The sequence below is a fragment of the Natator depressus genome, chromosome 2 (genome assembly GCF_965152275.1).
Source record: "Natator depressus isolate rNatDep1 chromosome 2, rNatDep2.hap1, whole genome shotgun sequence".
NCBI lineage: Eukaryota > Metazoa > Chordata > Testudines > Cheloniidae > Natator > Natator depressus.
The window spans coordinates 251,507,552-251,530,848 of record NC_134235.1 but is presented as its reverse complement, the minus strand read 5'-3'; the positions used below and the strand labels follow the sequence as shown (position 1 = coordinate 251,530,848).

The window sequence follows — 23,297 nt, the reverse complement described above, 5'->3', positions numbered from 1 at the left end:
AGTGTGAAAAATCGGGACAGGAGGTGGGGGGTAATAGGTGCCTACATAAGATAAATCCCCCAAAATCAGGACTGTCCCTATAAAATTGAGACATCTGGCGACCCTACTTTCACTAGGGATGGTAACCTGCCCACTTTGCAGTGAGTATGCAGGCTAAATCACGTGCTGATAATCTTCCAATGCTTTCCTGTAATCCCCCCCGTGTGTCCAGAGCACAGACAAGTTCTCCCACAGTTCAGTGGGAAAGAATCAGAGCAACTGCCATGCTAAGAACCATGGGATGTGCCCCCAGAACTCTTAATAACACACGTGCAGCACCAATGAGGACATACTAACTCCAGGAGGGCTTTGCAGTTTGGCCTCTCACACCTGGGCTAGGCTAAGGTGAGTGCTGATCCCCTGAGTTAATTGTGCCATGAAGACATACTCAAAGCCAGCAGACATCACAGAGCCCTCTTGAGTGATGCCTCTGATGTCTGCTGGCCCGCGTGATGGCTCTGTGATGTCTGCTGGCCCGGTGATGGCTCTGTGATGTCTGCTGGCCTGGTGATGGCTCTGTGATGTCTGCTGGCCCACGTGATGGCTCTGTGATGTCTGCTGGCCCGGTGATGGCTCTGTGATGTCTGCTGGCCCGGTGATGGCTCTGTGATGTCTGCTGGCTTGGTGATGGCTCTGTGATGTCTGCTGGCCCGGTGATGGCTCTGTGACGTCTGCTGGCCTTGAGTGATGGCTCTGTGATGTCTGCAGGGAAATAAGCTTGTCCCTACCCCGCTTGGCTGAGTTAGTGCAGCCGTACTTGCTGAGTATTAGAAGTGGCTTGGAAATGGGCAGAGTAGTGGGGAGTGGGTGGAGCCTTGTGTCTGCCCCTGCTGCTTGCTGGCCAGGGTAGCTAAGGAGGTGCGAGAGCAGGAAGTAGGGGGAACTCTGCCGAGGGCTGCGGTATCTTCTGACCCCGCTCGAACGAGAGGGGCCAGGGCAGGAATAGTGCCCTAGGGAACCATGGTGGGTTTAGTGTTGCTGATGGTGTCATCCCTCCCGCCTTGTGCTCAAGGGGCTACATTTGGGCAGTAATTGCACCTGTTCACACCAGCTCTGAATTTGGCCCAAGGAGCACAAAGATTGGGCATGCAAAGGGGGGAAGTAGGGAAAGGTTCCCTTTGTCCTCTTCCCCTCTCCTCCCCCTCCCCCACTCCTTCCCCCTCTCTCACACCTGCACAGGGACAGTCAGGCTGCATGGGGAGAGTATAGCTAGTGTGTGTGGCTTACAAAGCAATCCAAAAACTCAACACAATGCAGCTGAAACCAGAGAGTCTGGGTTGCTTTTGCATCAATTCCACATAGCACCATCTGGTTCACATGGCTGAAAACTCATCCTGATTACTTCAGGAGGTTCCCCAGCCTCGGAAAACCCAGCAAAGCTCTTGGGCAGAGATTCCACTGGGGGCTGACATAGATTCACTTGTTCAGCTGCAGAGCAACACCATGGGGGATCTGAGTCTCTTGCCAGCTGGCTGGCACGGGCTGGAAATACTGCAATCATTCAGCCCTAAGGGAGGGAATATTTTGCTTCAGTCTCTAGATACACCCTCTAGCTAAAACCCTGTTGACAGGCTCTGGAGGGAGCTGCTGTCACAAATACATGTGGTATGGGCAAGAGACCCAATTACTGTTCTAGCCATCACTCCCACTGCTAGGGAGTAGACCACAGGTCTCTCATCTCCATGAACCTGGGACTGTACCAATGGCTAAAGCAGCAGTTCTCAACCAGGGGTCCGGGGCCCCCAGGGGGGCCGCGAGCAGCTTTCAGGGGGTCTTTCAAGCAGGGTTGGCATTAGACTCGCTGCGGCCCAGGGTGGAAAGCTGAAGCCCCACCGTGTGGGGCAGAAGCCCAGGGCCCCGAGGCCCACCACCCGGAGCTGAAGCCAAAGCCTGAGCAACTTGGCTTTCATATGCAGAAAACCAGTTGTTGTGGCACAGCTGGGCCGTGGAGTTTTTATAGCATGTTGGGGGGGCCTCAGAAAGATAAAGGTGGAGAACCCCAGTGCTAAAGAACTCTTTAATACCAGTGATACTCGGACTGTGGCTTCCAAGCTGCAAGTGGCTTTTGAAAGTGTCTCCTGCGGCTCTGTGTGGCACATGATATTAAAACACGGTGTGATTTAATTACTAACTAATCTAAGTTATTAACCAGTCGGGATGCTTTTACTATGTTATTAACCAATTGTAGTGGATAAAATAATAATACTTGGTCGGTCATTTGGCTGGGATGATAATAATTATATATATATACACACACACTTTATATTTCCCACCATACTGTTTAATATGACTATATAGTACTATAGTAAATGAAACAATGAAATCACGCTTCTGTGGCTCTTTCGAGTAAAACTGATCACTAATTTGGCTCCTAAACCACTGAGGTCTGGGTAACACTGCTTTAAACTACTACTACTGGTAGGCCCTGTAGCCTCTTTTAGGACAGCCACTAGGGGGCAGCGTTACTAACTTATGCACACAAGGCCAATGCATTTCACTGCAGGCAGCTCACATTAGTGGAAAAGAAAATTGCTTGAATTCTGGCTTTTAGATGGCAGGGTTTTAGAAAGGGGTATTAAAAACAAGAGGGAACGGGGGGCTCCTGCAGATTTATTAATTTATTATTTAAAAAACCTTAATTGATTTGAACTGAGCAAAACAATTGCACTGATGCCATTTACAGATCCAGATCTCTGCCTAGCTTTCCCCAGGGAGACCAATCTTGGAGTGAATTTGGAGTGAGTTCTGTAAAGAATGCTGAGCTACAGACTTTGGGTCTGTGAGTTCACCAGGACTTAGCACTGTGCGTGCACAGTAAAGCCACCAAGGGCAGGGTTTTTCCAATACGGGGCCATCTCTTGTGCATGGTCGCTGGGTGCCAAACACTGTACTGAGTGACCAGGAGGTGTTATGCCCATGGCTTTATCTGAATTGTGTGTTAAAAGTCTCTCCTGAAAGCCAATGCGACAGCAAAGATTTTGCACAGTTACAATGGTTGCAGTGGAGATGGGCAGGAGTAGGTTAATGGGAACCTCTTCTTAAAATTACTCTATACAGGTTCTTACACCATGCTCATCACCATAGCATTAGAGTGTCCTCCAGCAGTGCATTAAGCAATGGGGCTAACGTTTCTTACTTGTGGTTCAGTCTCGCTCTTCCTCTTCCCAGGGAAGAATTATGTGTGCAGTGTAGTGCCTTCTTTCAGTAAGGTTTTGGGGTTTATTTTTAAATGTATATGCTATGTGTGTTAGAGAAAGCAGGTCAAAGAGGAGGCTAATATGAGAGGGAAAGGAGTCCAGGAGAGCTGGCTCTATTTTAAAGAAGCCTTATTGAGGGTGCAGGAACAAACCATCCCAATGTGCAGAAAGAATAGCAAATAGGACAAGTGACCAGTTTGGCTTCGGTGAGCTTAGACACAAAAAGGAAGCTTACAAGAAGTGGAAACTTGGACAGATGATGAGGGAGAAGTACAGAAATATTGCTCGAGCATGCAGGGATGTAATCAGGAAGGCCAAAGCACAACTGGAGTTGCAGCTAGCAAGGAATGTGAAGGGTAACAAGAAGGGTTTCTATAGGTATGTTAACAAGAAGAAGAAGGTCAGGGAAAGTCTGGGACCCTTACTGAATAGGGGAGGCAACCTAGTGACAGATGATGTGGAAAAAGCTGAAGTACCCAATGCTTTTTTTGCCTCTGTCTTCACAGACAAGGTCAGCTCCCAGGCTGCTGCACTGGGCTGCACAGTATGGGGAGGAGGTGAGCAGCCATCAGTGGTAAAAGAAAAGGTTAAGGGCTATTTAGAAAAGCTGGACATGCACAAGCCCATGGGGCCGGATCTAATGCATCTTGGGGTGCCGAAGGAGTTGGCTGATGTGATTGTAGAGCCATTGGCCATTGTCTTTGAAAACTCATGGTGATCGGGGGAGGTCCGGGACGACTGGAAAAAGGCAAATATAGTGCCCATCTTTAAAAAAGGGAAGAAGGAGAATTAGGGGAACTACAGACCAGTCAGTCTTACCTCAGTACCAGGAAAAATCATGGAGCAGGTCCTCAGGGAATCCATTTTGAAGCACTTGGAGGAGAGGAAGGTGATCAGGAACAGTCAGCATGGATTCACCAAGGGCAGTTCATGCCTGACCAACCTGATTGCTTTCTATGATGAAATAACTGGCTCTGTGGATATGGGGAAAGCGGTGGACGTGATGTATCCTGACTTTAGCAAAGCTTTTGATATGGTTTCCCACAGTATTCTTGCCAGCAAGTTAAAAAAAGTGTGGATTGGATGAATGGACTATAAGGTGGATAGAAAACTGGCTAGATCTTTGGGCTCAACAGGCTCGATGTTGAGTTGGCAGCCAGTATCAAGCGGAGTGCCTCAGGGGTCAGTCCTGGGGATGGTTTTGTTCAACATCTTCATTAATGATCTGGATGATGGGATGGTTTTCACCCTCAGCAAGTTCGTAGATGACACTAAGCTGGGAGGAGAGGTAGATATGCTGGAGGGTAGGGATAGGATCCAGAGTGACCTAAACAAATTGGAGGATTGGGCCAAAAGAAATCTGATGAGTTTTAACAAGGATAAGTGCAGAGTCCTGCACTTAGGACGGAAGAATCCCATGCACAGCTACAGGCTGGGGACCGAGTGGCTAAGCGGCAGTTCTGCAGAAAAGGACCTGGGGATTACAGTGGATGAGAAGCTGGATATGAGTCAACAGTGTGCCCTTGTTGCCAAGAAGGTTAATGGCATATTGGGCTGCATTAATAGAAGAATTGCCAGCAGATCGAGGGAAGTGATTATTCCCCTCTATTCGACACTGGTGAGGCCACATCTGGAGTACTGCGTCCAGGGTCGTCACTAGCCATTTTGGTGCCCTACGCAGCGCTATGTAGGGCCCCAGGCCTCCGCAGGGCGGAGGGGGGGTGCGGCTGGCCACTTCCTGTGGGAAGTGGAGTGACCCAGACCCAGCCTGCTCTGCTCCCCTGGCTCCCAGGCTTGGAGGGCAGGGGGGAACCGCGCCCCAGCACTCGCTGGTGGCGCAGCTGGGAGCTAGGGGAGCAGAGCAGGCTCGGGCCCGGTCGCTCTACTTACCGCCACTGGTGAGTGCAGGGAGCCCCACCCCTGCTGCAGTCCTCAGGAGAAGGACTGGCTGGAGTGGGGTTGGGGTTGGGACGGAGCCGGGGTGGTAAGAGGCAGGGCTGAGGTGGAGCAGGGGCGGGGGCCATGGGGAAGAGGCGGAGCAGGGGCTGGAGCAGCACGCAGCTGCCTACGGCACGAGGAAATGTGGTGCCCAAAATTTCCTGGTGCCCTACACAGCTGCATACGGGTAGGGACGGCCCTGACTGCATTCAGTTTTGGGCCCCCCACTACAAAAGATATGTGGACAAATTGGAGAGAGTCCAGCGGAGGGCAACGAAAATGATTAGGGGGCTGGGGCACATGACTTATGAGGAGAGGCTGAGGGAACTGGGCTTATTTAGTCTGCAGAAGAGAAGAGTGAGGGGGGATTTGATAGCGGCCTTCAACTACCTGAAGGGGGGTTCCAAAGAGGACGGAGCTCGGCTGTTCTCAGTGGTGGCAGATGACAGAACAAGAAGCAGTGGTCTCAAGTTGCAGTGGGGGTGGTCTCGGTTGGATATTAGGAAACACTATTTCACTAGGAGGGTGGTGAAGCACTGGAATGGGTTACCTAGGGAGGTGGTGGAATCTCCGTCCTTAGAGGTTTTTAAGGCCCGGCCTGACAAAGCACTGGCTGGGATGATTTAGTTGGGGATTGGTCCTGCTTTGAGCAAGGGGTTGGACTAGATGACCTCCTGAGGTCTCTTCCAACCCTGATTTTCTATGATTCTTCTATGATTCTAAGTACTCCTTGCATTTGGAGTGCAAGGTGGTGAGGTTTGTGATGGTTTGTAGTTCAGTGAAACTCCACCTCCTCCCTCAGGGGCAGGGATAACCCCCTAATCTCCATTGCATTTGATCTCCTCCTCTGGAGATGGCAAATCAATAAGGCTCATAAAAATACTTTTGAAAAGCAAATATTTTCCCTTTGTGGGATTCACCGAGGGCTTATGTCATGAGAAAATCATGATGTGCTGGAGGTGGCTGTAGTATTCTTGAGCAAGCAGGGCATGTTTGGTTCCATTTAACAAGCATGTCAGCACCACAATGGAGGGCACCAGCCAGATTGAATATCTCACTCAGAGAACCCTTAAGCTCTATCTCCATGTCTCTCTCTAGCCAATTCACTGTTACATACTCACAGAGTCCACAAGGTGGACCTGCGCCATAACATCCTTGATGACTCATGTTAACAAGCATGATCTTAAACAAGACATTGCATTCAATAGGGACAAGTCACATTTAACAGCTGTCGTGGTAAAGCTTATGGTTCTAGTAGGGTTTAACAACAGCCGGCTGACATGATGATACACAACTTAAACCTGTCTCTGCAGACTTCAGGGTCATGTTTAACATAGGTTAGTTCACATGACTCCTGAAGGTCACGTTTTAGCATTGATAAAATTTAGGAAGGTATTTCCAAACAGAAAAGGAGGACTTGTGGCACCTTAGAGACTAACCAATTTATTTGAGCATAAGCTTTCGTGAGCTACAGCTCACTTCATCGGATGAAGTGAGCTGTTGCTCACGAAAGCTTTTGCTCAAATAAATTGGTTAGTCTCTAAGGTGCCACAAGTCCTCCTTTTCTTTTTGTGAATACAAACTAACATGGCTGTTACTCTGAAACCTGTCATTATTTCCAAACAGTGTTCCTGGTTGAAGATCGGCCTACAGCCTGACCTATCCTCTTTGTGGATGACATGAGCTGAATGCTGTGCTATCCATACACTCTACAATTTTTCAGGAAATGTCTCCTCTCACGTTGGTTTCTCTTCTGGGACAGTGGTTTGTTTAAGCAGGAAAGCAAATGAATAGATTCCCCAGTCCCACAGCCTTCCTTGTGCCACACACAACTAGAGTGTGAGTGTTTTATCACAAGCCATGTGGAGAGGGGGATTTAGGCAGAAGACCCTTGTTAAAATCTCCAGAGCTCATGCCAGGCAGAGACATTAGTGGGATCCTTTTCAAACAGTGACCTGTGATCAGAAATTGTCAAAAAAAAAATTGAATTTTGACTCAGGTGAATTTTTTTTTAATGGAGAACTCTAATTTTGGTGAACACCCCCCAAAAGGTATTTTGACGTGTAGATCCAGAAGCTCTGAGTTCAGTCCCTGCAGGTGACCTGACCAGGTGCCTCATTACACTTGTATGTGGTGTACAATGATGAGGATTTTTCAGATACAGACAATGAAATACTTACAAACCCTATGGTACCAGGTAAAGAATTCCTCTCTCATCTACCCAACGGTTTGCCTTACCCACACGGCCACCCTCTGTGTCTAGGGAAATGCACTCCCACCCACCCTTCTTCTTGCCCAGCTGCATGGTTAAGTCCCTGCCCTTGTCTGGAGCGCAATAGCTCAGCCACACATATTTTTAAAACAAAAGGAGTTCTGTGGCTGTGCTGACTTCTGGGGTGTGTGACGAATCGATCACCTGGAACTGAAGCCTGGGACATTTTGTAACTCGTGTGGCAGAGAAGGCTACAGATCATTCCAGATGAATGGAGCCCTAAATACAGTAGTTAAAGTTCCTATGAATTAATCAAGCTGTTCTCTGCCGTGTACATCATTTAAATCACCAAAGCACTCCTACTGGAATCAGTTGGTGGCGTTTTATTTACATGGCAGGGAGCCTTTGTGTAGTATCACAGAGAGCTTTCCCTCACCCTCCCATCCAAACCCAGGATGCAGCTAGGAATTTTAAGTTGAGACACATACATGCTGTCTGAGCTGCTGCTGCATTCTCTTCTACTTACCCTGGAGCACTTGTAATGAGCTCCCAAAGTAGGCATACCGTTTCCACATTGTGAACGCAGCACAGTCAGTGCAGTTAAATAGAGAAGTAATAGCATCTTAGTAAAAAGCTACACGAAGAGCCAACCGTCCCCTGCCCCCACCAGTCTCTATACAAAATATTGCCACTAGAAAGTGGAAATGATGCTTGTGGGCCTTTACCTGCCTACACCTCGGAGCAAGAACACAAAGGATGGGCCTAAGTCTTCTCTCCGCTGTAAATCAGGAGTAACCCCACTGAAGTTAATAGAATTACACCAGTGTGTGCAAAAGGAAAGTCAAGCCCACCAACACAAGGTAATGATACAATGTTGGCCCTGCCCAAGACATGAGATGCTTCATTTACTTCATCCATCCTGGGCTTCTGGTTTTCCCCTTCTTCCTAGCCCTGCCCCTTTCCATCCCTTCCCTCCCTTTGCCAACTCAAGCTGGAGCTGCTACCTGAGGGGAAGTGCTCAGTAATATGGATGATGATTTGTCTCTTCCCCAGGAGGAATATCATTGTCCCGATACTCTCAGGCGCTTCAAGCCTTCAGGAACTGGAAATGTGCAATGTACCCAACAGCAGGTCTTCCCCACTATGTTTAATAGACAAGCAACAAGGTTCTTATTGATACTGACCTTCTCCTAGTGATTTCAAATTATGAGTCAATACAGTATCGCTTAAGGTAGCCTGTTGGCACGTAGATACCTGGGTGAGAGGCACTTCAGAATCTCTTAAGAAAGAGATTTTACAGTTCGACCTACTTGGCAGGAGAAGACACCTTTCAAGAAGCCAGCCAAGTGAACCTGCACTGGAAGTCATACAAGGCACATCTATATGCAAGACTCAAGGTGTTCTTCAAGGTGATATATGCTTCACTAGAGAGAGGCTTTAAATCTTATTGGAAAAGTGCCCTTTGTCCCATAATACATATACTGTAAAAGGCTTTAAATAATAGCTGCTCGTGTGGCCCTGAAAGAGGTCACCATGTGGCTGAACTCTATAAATCTGGGCATTTGCTGAATTGACTTTGCCAAGAAGCATACTACAGCTGAAAAATGAGAGCTGCGGGAACAAGGTATATGGGGCTTGCAGAAGCAGCCACCATGCTGTTCTGTAGAGTGCTTTGTTCCTCATTAAAAGACTGATCCGGAGCCTGTTGAAGTCAATGGGAGGCTTTCAGCTGACTTTGAGAGGCACTTGGATCAGGCCCAAAGCGACTCATGAAAGGGGCCTGATTAAAAAAAAAATAACTGGGTGTGGCAGGGCAGGGGTAAAACCCCTTGAATGCCCTACCAAAATGCTGGCTAAGCCCTGCTTTCTGGTAGGGAAGCCAGGTGCAGGGGCCCAGGCAGCCAGCAGAGATCCCAGCTGCAGGCCCTAAGAAGGGCCGGCTCACAGCAATGACTTGAGCTAAGTAATGACAGCTGGGCTGAGGAAGGGAAGGGCTATAAAAGCCCCGGAGACAGCTCAGTCAGGAGGCTAGCCTGGGAGGGGATAGGAGGCTTACAGCTCTGTCTCCTCACCAAAGGCAAGGAGCCTCATGGGCTAGGAGACCCTGGGAAGGGTCTGAATGGGGATAGCTGTTGGGGGAATAAAAGGGACTACATGGTTGCACTGTAAATAAAGACACAAGGGTGAAGCCCCAAAGAAGGCGTTGGGACTGTTTATTTGGCCGGCCAACACAGGGCACAGGCACGAGGAGGTGGAAACCTGTGTGGGTCCTGTGACACTGAGAGAGAAGGGAAAAATGGTTTGAGTTAAGTAAGAGCAGAGAAACTCTTGCTCAAACCAAAGCTGATTCTCGTGTGCCCCCAGCTCTTGTTGGTTTTGTCTCTTGCATCTGTCTCAGCTGCGAAGGGCTTGTGTACATGGGAGATTTTTCCAGTTATACCAGTACAGTTCAATGCTGTAGTTATACCGGTATAACCCTGTGTGGACACTCTTATCCCAGAATAAACGTGGGTTTTTGTTGCAGTTTTAGCTTCCAAAGTGACATAAGCTAAACTGGAGGAAAAAAAACCCTCTTGTACCAGAATAAAAGCATCCACTCAGGGAGTTATACTGGGATAGCTAGAGTGTCTTAATTCACACCCTGTGTTATATTAGTGTAACTGCCTATGTAGACAAGCCCTAAGAGTCTTCCAATGTATTGTTCCTTTCTGAAGTTCTGATGCCTCCATATCCATGGTAGGAAAGCTGGTAGGCATCTGCTCTATGATAACCCATATCAGTTTTCTCCGTCCTCTGCTTCCAAAGCATATGTTATTACAAAGCCAGGACAGAATATCTTTGCTGTACACAAATAGCGAAACCCTAGCTGTGTTTTACTACTATGCTGTATTGAAAGAGACCCAAACCATGATGCTCACAGGTTCTGGCCACAGAGTTTAAGACAGCCGTCTGAACCCTTGTGGCACGAGGAGGGTGCAAATTTCCTCCACTGTGGTGGAGAAGTTGATCAACCCCACTAGTGAAACTGCTTTAATCCAATGAAGTTAGAAACTCTGTCAGTGGGGCTCTCCCACATCAACCACTCCGATAGCTCAGCCATGGCTTAGAGTTGCAGACCTGTGTGTCTAGAACGGTGGCATCCAACCTCTTCAACCTGAGGGTCAGACATCTTCCAGCAAGGTCCAGGAGCCGCAATCAGTATGTTGGGGCAGATCCTCTGCCTGCTCTGCTACCTTTAGAGCACTCCAGTGGCACAAGCCACCCACAGGGCAATGAAAATGATTAGGGCCTGGGGCACATGACTTACGAGGAGAGGCTGAGGGAACTGGGCTTATTTAGTCTGCAGAAGAGAAGAGTGAGGGGGGAATTGATAGCAGCCTTCAACTACCTGAAGGGGGGTTCCAAAGAGGATGGAGCTCGGCTGTTCTCAGTGGTGGTGGATGTCAGAACAAGAAGCAGTGGTCTCAAGTTGCAGTGGGGGTGGTCTCGGTTGGATATTAGGAAACATTATTTCAATAGGAGGGTGGTGAAGCACTGGAATGGGTTACCTAGGGAGATGGTGGAATCTCCATCCTTAGAGGTTTTTAAGGCCCGGCTTGACAAAGCCCTGGCTGGGATGATTTAGTTGGGGTTGGTCCTGCTTTGCGCAGGGAGTTGGACTACATGACCTCCTGAGGTCTCTTCCAACCCTAATCTTCTATGAGTCTATATCCCACTTCTGGGGACTCCCTCAGCATGGGAGTCTCACAGAATCGGCACAGCTGGCTCCTAAGCCACCTTTCTTGCAACCTCTGTCACAGGGGGCATGTGAGGAGGGGCACAGAGAGGGAGTGGCTGGAGAGTGTTGTGCCCCAGCTACCTTATGGACCTTAGGGGAGTATAGCGACCTGGTGCAAGTTAGAATTCCTCCACTGCTGGGCTGCTCTGAGTGGCTGTATGAGGGAGGGAAGCCATCCTTTCTTAGCTGCTCAGGCGGAGACAGTCAAGGTCCTGTCAGTGCTCTCCTTGGGGCTGTTATAGGGCAGCAGGCAATGGAGTAGCCAGAGCCACCACTCTCCTCCCTCCCCTGTGATGCAGCAGTTGCTAGAGCGGGAAACAGCTGCTGCAGGGCAGGGACAGCAGCTTCTCAGACTAGCACTGCCAGGCTCACAGCAGAGCCGCTCCTGGGGTGGCCGGGGAAACGGTGGGCGCGGGGGAAGGTGGTGCCCTGTGCCATCTGCCTCCTCGTAGCGATGAGGCCGATTCAAACGCTTCCATTTCAGTGTCGTAGAGCGCGGCTCAGGAAACACATTTTCAATTCCTAATCAAACGCGTTTTCTGCTTAACGCACAGTCACCCTGAAGTGGCGCGTGCTGGGAGCCACGGGTCTAGGCTATGGTTTGGTCGAAGCAGCCTCACAAAGGAGAGAATCGCACAGGAGACAGCTAGCCAAAGCCACTGAATGGATCCTATTCCAACAACAAAGTTAGAGCTGAGGACCCCCACGCTGCTGCTATGCCCAGCCTTTCATAGGCACTTTACCTAGCCCCCCCTTATCATATTACCTGAGCACTCACAATCTCTTTAAAGTGTATTTATCTCCTCAGCAGCCCTCTGAGGGAGGCAGGAAGAACTACCAAGTTACAGATGGAGAAAGGCGGCAGAGACTAAGTGACTTGCCCAAGGTCACCCAGAAAAATCTGTGGCAGAGAAGGGCTTGACTCCCCCCTCCCCCCAGCTTGCCTGATTCCCAGGCTGGTAGCCTTTGGGCCAGCCTCCGCCTCTACTCAGTACTCCTTTTCAGTCTCACAGAGCAGCTATCCTTCAAAACCTGGATGCACGTCCTGGTGTCAGTGCTGAATGCTGTGCAACAGAAGCAATGCCACCATTCCACAGCCTGTCTGTTGTTCTCCTCTGAGCAGACTGTGTGCACGCCAGCGACAAGAACTGGTGCAGAACTAAGAAGAATGAAGACGATCCCGTACGCAATCTGCGTTTCTCCACCACTGGAGGCACTGAGGAGAAAAGCATCTGATAATGACTCCAGTCAGCGGCTGACTCCTGCTCAAAGCGCTCAGCCAGCTGTGGCAACAGAGAATTATGAGTGCTGAAGGACAGCTTTTACCCTTCCCCCTCCTAAAAACAATCTGGTTAGCTAGAGTCGGTACAAAATCAGACATCTGTGTAGCAGATAGACACGGCCCCGTCTGTCTCTGTTGAGTCACCTGCAGCACATGCTACATCCCAGCGACGTTGCACTGTGGCAAAGAAAGACAAGGGATCTATTAGACAGAAAAAGCCCACAGTGTAATTAGGAGTCAAACATGGTTTTGTTTTTTGTGTTGCCCTAATATTTCTTCCTTACTTCACAGTCCTTTGTCCTTTTCAATTAGGCTGATACAGGGCTGACTAGTCTGGCAAATATAAGGAGCTATTTTTGTTTTGTTTTTAAAGCAAGCTTCTTCCAGGGTTTTTTTTTTTTTAAAGCCCATAGCCTTCAATTTTTTCCAACTGAACACTAGTTTCTGACCCATTTTGCACGAGAAAAGTGATATTTTCAAGTGGATAGCAGATTTGATCTAAGGCAGGGGCTCTCTAGGTGCGGTCGAGCAACTATTGTTTGCTATACCCTAAAGGCATAGTCTACAGAAACTGTGCAATGATAGACTGGAGTGGTGACAGGGAAGATGGGCTATGAGAAAATGTCCCCCTTACGTGGTCCATGCAGAAAGGGGCAAAAAATTGGAGAACCACTCAGCTAAAATAAAACTTCCCCATATCTGCCAGTAACTGCAACTGCTTGTGACAAAATTCCATCCTGTGGGGAAAATTTTACACATGCACTATGTGGTAATTTTTAATGTTTTACACATAAATGTGAGCATTTTAGCAGCCCAAAGTGCTCCTAGCAGTAAAATGACCCTTTTCTGTCTCCAGAAGCAGCCATTTTTATCTGTATAAATATTCACAGGAAGGATGACTCAGAAATGATAACAGGATACATAACTCATCAACATTGTGTCACCAATTCAAATCCAGCTATGTTCACCTGTTGCTATCTTACAGTTTTTTGATTTGTGAGAAATGAGTTGGTGGTGCCAGTGTAATACTGTAATATTGTCTTGGAGTCATGAGATGATGCGATTACAAACTGAACTTGAAAGATTTCTTTTATCTGAGCAGGTAGGCAGTTAGATCTCTGAGAAATGCTCTGTTGTGCTGCATGTGTTCTTAGAAATTGTTGCATTTGTCTGTGGAGCTGGTTTTCTGTAGAGCGAGATGAATACCTTCAAAAATATTTGTGTTCCATGACTATGGTACTCGAGTAATAAAGTGAATTTGCTTTGTGTTTGCCTAATGCAGCCTTGGATTGCATTTGCTTTTTTCACGGCTGCATCACATTGGTGGCTCATAGTCATCCTGTGATTGACCCGTACACTCAGGTCTCTCTCCTCCTCTGTCACGTCCAACTGATGAGCTCCCAGCTTGCAGCAGAAATTATTATTATTAGACCCTAAATGTTTGACCTTGCACTTTGTACTATTGAATTTCATCTCATTTCTGTCACTCCATTATTCAAGGTCACCCAGATCTTCCCGTAGAACATTCTGGTCTTCCTCTGTATTGACGATGCCTTCCAACTTAATATCATTAGCAAATTTCATTAACACGCTCCTATTTTTTTTTGCCAAGGTCATTAATAAAAATATTGAATAAGGTTGGTCCCAAGACTGATCGTTGAGGAACTCCACTGGTCACCTCCCTCCAGTCCGATAAGTCACCTTTCAGCACTACCCGTTGCCTTCTCCTCTTTAACCAATTCCTTGTCCACCTAACAATCCTTTTACTGATCCTCTATCTTCCCTAATTTAACTAAAAATTTCCCACGTGCCATGGTGTCAAATGTTTTCCTGAAGTCCAAGTACATTAGATCTACTGCATTTCCCTTACCTAAAAAATCACTTATTTTCTCAAAGAAGAAAATCAGTTAACTATTTTATCCTTCACAATTTGTTCTAAAATCATACATACTACTGAGGTCAGACTAACAGGTCTGTAATTGTCCAGATCACATTTTTTGTTTCCCTTGCTTAAATATTGGAATGACATTAGCTATTCTCCAGTCATATGGTACGACCTCTGGCTAGACAGACTTAACTAAAAATCCTTTCTAGCAAATTAGTGATCTTCGCCATCTTCACTGACAAACTGCAGAAAAGCAAAGGGCTGATCCAACTCTCATGGAAGTCAATGGAAAGACACCCATTGGCTTCAGCGGGCATCGACTCAGGCCATAAATGGTTATGGGCATTTTACCACGCCTCTGGCCCCAGCAGTGTTCTCTCCAGAACAGGGCCGTTTCCCTTATGGAGCAGGCAGGGGACCTTTTGCTGTCCATGTTGTGCTTGTTCTGTACCTCTCAGCTAGACGAATGAAGGGCTGCACCCTCTAGGGCTTATAGTCCAGCATCTTACCGCAGTGTTTTCAAGTGAAAATGATAATAGCTCATGGTGGGCTTGCGGGGGGGGAGGAGTTCAGGCAGGAGAATTGTTTTCCCACCCAGCTGTGCTCACCCCTGACAGATTTAGGTCAAGCTCTTCGCGCTGCAAAAGTGACAGTTGAATGTTGTGGCCAAACAACTTCCCTATTTCCAACGAGAGCACTTTAAAACCAAAATAAAGCTGCAAACCCCAGCCAAAGCTAATGCTGTTTTCTGGGCAGCTCTTCCAGTGCTATCTTTTTAGCCCCTCCCTTGTGAGTCTTGCTTAAAATAGCAAACCGACCACAACTATAGCAATAGCCCAAACAGCGGTTATTCAAAGCAGCCTCTTCTGTTTTGGTATAACCCCTTCATCTCTGACCTTCAGCAACAGTTGGGGGAAGGTGGGTGTTGGTGAGATTGGAAATACTCCGTTTCAAGAGACATTACAGCCAGCCCTATGTGAGTAACAAACATATCGTCCAGAATGACAGATTTCACTCTTCAACGTCATGGATTCATCATGTTGTTTTGTTTTTTAAGCCAGAAGTTTCCATTACAATAATCTAATCTGACCTCCTGCATAACACAGGGGATCTCCTGCCCTGCAAGGTGACTTCCATTGGGTACCACTAAGTTCCTGTATAACAAGATCCAGCCAGGAAGAATTATAGGGATCCCTGTTTGTAAAGTCATTGAAGTTTGACAGCACTGGGGCATGCCCTTTGTTTCTACTACTCATTAAATCAATGTTCCTTCATCCTTCCAAGGTACTGTAGCATTTTATTAAGTGAAAATCACTTGGACAGGCCCTTAGAACTGAAGACCTACAATGAAGTCCTGGTCACATTGAAGGCAAATGGGAATTTTGCCATTGACTTCAATTGGGCTAGGATTTCACCTTCCATCGGCTCTCCCTGGAGGTTGACATGCCAACAGCTTCTATCATCAGAGCAGAGGTCTGCCCTTGTGTCCTTGTCCTGCCGTTGCCTCCTTCCCATTCAAAATTGTTCCTAGTTAGGAGGGGAATGAGGTGCCCCTGTTTTTTCTCTCGAAATGTCCATTTAGATTTAGAACATAAGCAGCTATTGTTCCCTATTGTTGGAAAGCACGCTGCCCATCTGCTACTCCCCACCTCAGCGTTGGCTCCGTTTCAGTGGTATTATATGTAAACCAGTTGTATAGTGCTGGGGTTCTTTGGGACGGAAGGTGCTATACACATGTAAAATACTGTGTATTTATATTCAGGTAGCACGTAGGGGCCCAGCAGAGATCAGGGCCCCAACGCATGGGAAGAGACAGTTCTGCCCCAAACAGCTTACAATCTAAATGGATAAGATCGACAAAAGGTGGGAAGAGAAGCTGATGTGAAGTGACTTGCATAAGGACATGGAGCAGCTGAGTGGTGGAACTAAAATCCAGGTCCCTTGAGTGCTGACCTCAGGCCCTATCTAGTAGACTAGGCAGCTGTTCTGCTTATGTTTACACTATTCAGGTAGTATGTCTGTTAGAGCAGCTGATTTAGGACACGACAACTTTGGGCTTTAACTGAAAGTGGTGCTAGCGGGTCCTTTCATTGAGCCCCTTTGGCTTCAGGTGAACATGGGCTGAAGGCAAGTCTGGATAGGAGGCACCTGCTGAGCTGATGAATGTTCTAGGTATGTCCAAAAGTTCCGTTGACCTCACTAGATTGTGCCGGCAGAGCAGGTGCAGTGGAAGACCAGTTGAAGGGTTAAATTTGCTTTGCAGCCCTCTGCCCAGAGCACTAGTCTATCATCTAATCGCACTTCCACTGGGCAAGGTTGTTTTGGCCGAAAGGCTCTAATGCAATGTGCAGCTGAGCCGGGATGGGGAAAAAAGAAAATGAAATGACTTTTTAGGGTCCCCGTGACTATCTGCCAAGCAGCACACAGAGAACCACAGACCTTATCAGGCTGCTCTGCTACCACTGAGCAGTGTCTTGCTATCCTCCCCCATCAGAAACATACAGAAAACAGTTGTGCAGCTTAGTGACACCTATATTTTGGTAAATAATCTCCAGATCTCTGCACAGGAAAGGCCCTTACTTCTTGACTTCCTAAGAAAAGAAACTGCTGCAAGTGTAGCCCGAAGGTTGTGGCTGTCTCACGGGGCTGCTAGGAACAGGCAAATGAAGAAAGGAACTCTGGGGACTAACAGCTGCTCCGGCAATGCACATGGATTCCGATATGGCTTCCACACTCCTCCCTCCTCCCTTTGCAGGTAGCGTTGTGGTTTGGAGAGGTTTGCAATCCAAAAATGCACCAAATAGTCTCAGATCTCTGCCACGTCCTTCAGGGCTGGCTTGCAGGACAATCCCATTTTGCATTTATAGGCTACATCCTTCCATCCCAAAGGTCCTCATCAAATACATTCATGCATGCGCCTGGAGTGGAGGGTGAAAGTTAGGTAAGCAGCTAGAGCAAAGCATGCTGTGCATCAAGGCATATGTGTGTGTGTTGGGGGCAATTTGGGCCTAAGGGCACCTGAGTTGAAATCTGTTATGAAAAATGCAATGGAATCCTTAATATCCACCCAGAGCTGATGGGTGCTGGGTTTTTAAGGTCTCATCTGAAAGACTTCTGCCCAGTAAACTGCACAGAATTCCACCTGGTACCTCAAAGGGATAGCAAGCCATGGTGACCTTGCCATGGTTCAAACCTGCAGGAATCAAATCTGATACTTAGATTCCTAAACTCTTCCCTCCTGAAGCCTGTGGCCTGGAGGTGGCACTGCAGCATCATAAAGATAAGGGAGACCATGTGGTCCAATGGTTAGAGGCTAGGAGTCAGAAAGCTCTAGTCCTGGTTCTCTCCCTTCTTTGCTCTGTGGCCTTGGGGAAGCCACAGGCATCAGCGAAGTTTTCAAAAGCAGACACTGATTTTTGAGTGCCTCTGTTTTTGGATGTCAATTTGAGACACCTTGGGGCTGACATACAGAAGAGCTGTGCCTGCTTCTGAAATTGCTGACCTGTCTCTATTTTCTCATCCGTACAATGCAGCTAAATCCCACCTGTCCGGTGTGTGAGCAGGAGCAGACTGAGGGCAGATCCTTGGCTCTCTGCTTGGTGGGTTGAGCGAGGATTTTAGAAGCCAACAATCTTTGATCTGAGAAGGGGCTGGGGCTGGTCCGGAAGCTCTGCACAGCTTCTGGCCCCTGCTTGCCTATTCTGCCACCCACCCTGTGTGAATTTTATTATTTATTTGTATTTCCATAGTGCCTAGGAGCCCAGGTCATGGACCAGACCCCACTGTCCTAGGTGCGGTACAAACACAGAAAAAAAGGACAGTTCGTCCCCCAAAGAGCTTACAATCTACAAGGTAAGAGACAACAGAGGGACAGATGGATGGGGAACAGCAATGAGACAATATCGGTCAGCATGATGGGCAGTTATCTGAGCACACTGGCAGCTGACATGTTGTCCAGTGTTTTGAGGCCTCATGGCAAAGGAGAGTTTTAAGGAGAGAGTTGAAGGAAGATAATGAGGTAGCTTTGTGGGAGCTCCTCTCAAGCATGTTACCCTGCTCTGCGTTATGTGGCACATGATGGAGTGCCCCATAACAGAGTGGTTGGTAGCCCCCTGACCAGGAGGAGGTGGCAGATAGGCAGGGTGTACTGTGTGCCTGGCACTGAGACAGCTGAGGGCGGGCCAGAATCAGATGGGACGGAGGGACGTAGTGGTGGTGGTGAATCAGAAGGAAGTGTTTGTGTGGGCACCTTGAGGGTAGAAAGTCACCAAAATTTGGAGGAATCCAGGTTGTAGGTTAGCAGTAAACCACCTCTTGGTTGTGGAAATGAATTAGGGTTTATAAAGTACTTTGGTATCCTGACACAAAAGGTGTGGTCTTGTTCCGATTATAGGCTTGCATGATTCAGAAAAGACCTATGCCAATTTGGGATGGGCAGCAACTGCCTTTAGCAGAGGTGTGACATTGATGTAATACCAATTGGCATTGGAGAGTAATGCCTTGGGACATGAAGTCACTGGAAAGCCCCATCTCCCGTCATTGATTTCAGTGGGCTTTGGATCAGGCCCATAGGCCTCCTGCGGGCGCTCTGGATATTTCAGTGTTGCTGAGTGGCAAGAGGCATGCAGGATAAATGGGCAGCTGTCAGTGGGCTTAGCTGTTCCACAAGCATCTTTGCACCAGCAGGATGTAAATGAAAATGGTAAGGTGTAAACTAAATCCGTGAAATCAGGAGTACAGATCAAGGCTCTGGGAAGCAAAGCTAGATGTGAACTGGTGCAGTCAGGATAAATTAAAAATACACACAAGCCATTGATCTAAGCTTGACCCCTGTAGCACAACCGATGCCTTTCCTAGAAGCCCATTATCACCTCATCACAGCAACTCCCTTACTTACATAGGAAATGAATTTCAGAGGTGATTACATGAGCCAAGCAAATAAACAGCACTAAACAGAAACAGCTAACCCAAGGACTGGAAGTTCACTGGGCTCTTTACCCGAAAATAGTCTATGATGCTGAGTGTGTCTGTCCCTTTTAAATGTCCCTTAGTTCAAGGGGCATCAGTAACGTTAGTCCCAAAATTTCCTGCATTTCGCCCACTTTTGGTGTCTCCTCACTTTTTGTATTACTCAAAAGTCTTTGCATCTGAAATAAAGGCTCCTGGAAGAAAGACTATAACAGGAGAGAAATGGATTATGGAAATGGACTAAAGGAAAGAATCCTACATCATTTTAGGTTTCCCGCATGAATAATTTTTTGGTGTGTCTCTCATTTTGGGTCTATCCAAACATTGTATCATCCCATGCTTGGTCCTTGGCAGGTGATTGATGGAGCTGAGCTGATGATAGAAAGTTTTGTTTAGGTTTTACATTTCAGATGGCTTTGGGGTAGGAGATGGCACACAATAGCAATGGATTTTCTACAGTTCCCTGTGGTTGTTCACTCTTTGTACACAGTGTCACCATGCCTCAGTGGATCACAGCTGAGGATGCCAGATTCAGGACAAACTGCTGAGAAACAGGGCAGACTCACCAAAAGCTGATGGTTATTCTACCATTAGATATACCAAGCTGGTAACAAAAGTAAACTTCTATCTCACCTCACTGGTTAACAAGCAGTCTCCTAGGCATTCCAGCCCTTGTTTCATCACCCAGCCACTAGACTTTATGACGACTGGTTACTGAAAACCAATTTAATCAAACAAAGGGTTCTTCTGATCTCAAGAGACCAACCCCACAGCCAGGTCAATATCTAACTCAGATCTTACCCAATAATCACGCTGTTGCCAATCCTTTAATAGCTAAAATCTAAAGCGCTGTATTTAAGAGAAAAGAAATAGAGTTAAAATTGTTAAGGAAACCATATGCATACAATCATTGAAAAGTTCTTGTATCAGGTTTGAATCAGCGACGGAATAAACTGCTAGTTTGCAAAAAGTCTCTCTGGAAATTACCCAGACAGCTTGGGGGTCATCAGTCCTTCTTTAGAGCTTCCTTGTTAGAAATCCAGTCCAGAGAAATGAAGCAGGAACTGAAGATAAAATGGAGATATTTCCAGAAGTCTTTTATACCCTTTCCCATGTGAATGGAATGTTACTGTCCAAAACAAAGCTCTCGGTCTCAGTTTGTGGAAAATTACAGGCACAAGATAGAGTCCAGGGTCACATAAGCAAGTCACGTGCCCTTACATGCTTTGATGACTAACAGGAGCAGCCATTGTCCATGTTCTTTCTAAAACATCCACAGGAAGGCTCACCGGGCTGTGAGGAGCTTCTTCTGTGGCCCATTGTGAGAATCAATTGCTTTTGATGGGCCATCAACACAAAGCTGTCTGGCTTCAAATGTAGATTTTACCTAGTGAGTATTACCCCAGGAACAGACACATTTGAAATGCAGGTACATAGTCAATATCATAATGTTAGATATAAGGATGATACATGCATACAAACAGGATAACCATATTTGATCGGTTGTAACTTTTCCATTGATATCTTACATGACATACTTTGTATAAGATTTGTTGCAACTGTATAACAGTGGTAGTAACAATGATCTCTATATGGTCATATTTCAATCGTACAGCATCACACACACCATGGTCTTTCCAGGGATTTTTCAGATTGCACAGGGACCACTGAGACCAGCAGAAAAAAAAATAATGAATAGAAAGTACTGCAGATTTGAATGTCATCCAAATCCAGCAGCATCGCAGATTCCTTCTGTCCGGGTGTACTGCCAGGAGAGGAAGAAGGGTCTTGTGGTGAAGGCAATGGAAAGGGATTCAGGAGTTTGACATTCAGTTTCCAGCTCTGCTGCAGACTGGCCATGTGACCTCAGGTGAGTGATTTAACACCCATGCATTGGTTCCTCATGTGAAATGGGGAGTGCATGTCCGTACATCCTAGGGGTCTTGTCAAGACCCTTCTTAAATATCACAGTGACTGAGATGATATAAGTGTGACATACCAGGGGTACAGTCCAGACTAATGAGTATCTGTGCCACCCCTGCCCTGTAACCTGGGGTGTCCTTTACAATGCCTCGCTGCTGTAGCCTCCAACCTGGACTGCTCACAAGCATGTAAGTCACTCCCAGCTACGTCTGTGTGTGTGCTGCAGCCAGCCAGCCACCCCTTGGCTCTTACCAGCTTTGGTTATGCTGCAGAGTGACCCAGCACACTCCCAGTCCCAGATCTTCCTCCAGAAACGTACATCCTGAACTGCCCAGCCCTCTGTACAAATATGTCACATCTGTTATTCCTTTAAGGAAAAATTGGCCAGATTATTATTTGAAATAGCGTACCCAGATTCTCCAATGTGAACACACTGGATTACATAAAACAATAAAACAAGATTATTAACTACAAAGAGAGAGATTTTAAGTGAGTACTAGTAATGAGGCACAAAAGTCAGAAATGGTTACAAGAAAAATAAAGAGAAAACACTTCCTGGTGCCAAACTTAACAAACTCTATGAGATTCAAAGCAGTTTTCTCACCACATGTTTTAGCAGGAGTCTTACTGACCAAACTCTTCAGGTCAGGACCCCTCCCTCAGAATCCAATGGCTGTTTCCTTTTGTCTTCTCAGGAGGGGTGAATGCGATAGACAGGGAGAGACAGAGAGAGAGAGCGGGGTGCCTTGGAGCGTTTGTCCCTCCTTTTCACAGTTTCAGTCCCTCTCTTGAAAAACATTGCCAACTGAGAACCAGGAGACAGACAGTCTATGTGGAAGGATGTTCCCTGTTGTTTTTTTCACCTGCTTGAACTTCCTTTGTTTTCCCTTCCTGCTTGATGACTCTGTTTTCTGCTTAAATGCAAGATAAGGCAAGCACACATTCCTTTGTTTAGAACAGACCTGTCTGCCCACTTCTGCTTGGGCAGAGCTGTGGGGTTCGGAAGATGTATTAATAACATCATACAGGGGAATCATAACTTCAATTACAAGGTTGCCACACGTATTTTATCAGGACAATACTGACCAGCAAACTATGAGTTTTCAAATGATGCTTCACAAGGCATGCCTTGTACAAAGATCATTATAATAGTGTATAGGGTGTATTCTGTTACAATAAATACCTAGACAGATAGTAGCACAGCTGGTAATTCCAGCAGTAGGGCACGTATGTTCTAACTGGAAGTACTAAGTCCATCCAGTAACAATAATACCCAGCTCTTGCATAGTACTTTTCATCCATAGATCTCAAAGCATTTTACAAAGGCGCTCACTATTGTTATCCCTATTTTACAGATGAGAAAACTGAGGCACAGTAAAATGACTTGCCAAACATCACCCAGCGGTAGATCCAGGAATAGAACCCACTTCTCCTTAGTCCCAGTGTGGTGCTCTATCCACTGCTGGCTACAGTCTACCTAGATGTGGCTGTTAGTCTATCATAAATCCACAGGAGATGAAAATTAACTGTAAATTACCCTATTTGCAATTTATTTAGTGAATTCAGACCTTTCTGGACAATATGTATTCTCCTGAATCTTCGCCAATATTGACTTTCTATTTCCTGTTCCCCTACGCCAATTTTACAGCCCACCTATCAAAACAGACAATATGATCCTAATAGTTGGGGAACAGAGGCAATATCCAGTTTGGAATATTCCTGGGTGAGGTGTGGGTTCGAGTGTCAGATATTGAGACATTCCACTCGGGAACTAAACAAATGGTCCCAAATACGAATACAAGACAATAGCAAACTTTCAAGTTCATGCATGTATATATTGCAATGAGAGTGTGGGGATTATCTAGCTCTATGAGCCAGATCTTCAAAGGAGCTGCCCTCCCATTGAGGACTATGGGAGCTGGAGGGTGCTGAACACCCTTGCAAATCTGGTTATGTAAGAACAAACTCCCTGATTTGGTTTATGACGAATACCCTTCAGAATGACATTGCTCTCTCAGTCAAAGAGAGAAGAGTGGGGGGGGGGGGTGGGGATTTGATAGCAGCCTTCAACTACC

At 46.9% G+C, this 23,297-nt stretch overlaps 1 long non-coding RNA gene across 1 annotated transcript in view; it reads left to right on the top strand.

Annotated features, from left to right (window-relative positions):
* Window positions 1–23,297, top strand: part of LOC141981805 (uncharacterized) — a 128,621-nt gene that overhangs the window by 60,049 nt on the left and 45,275 nt on the right. Inside the window, exon 2 of the long non-coding RNA XR_012637927.1 lies at window positions 18,081–18,183. This is a non-coding gene — a long non-coding RNA (uncharacterized LOC141981805). The remainder of the gene's footprint in view (window positions 1–18,080; window positions 18,184–23,297) is intronic.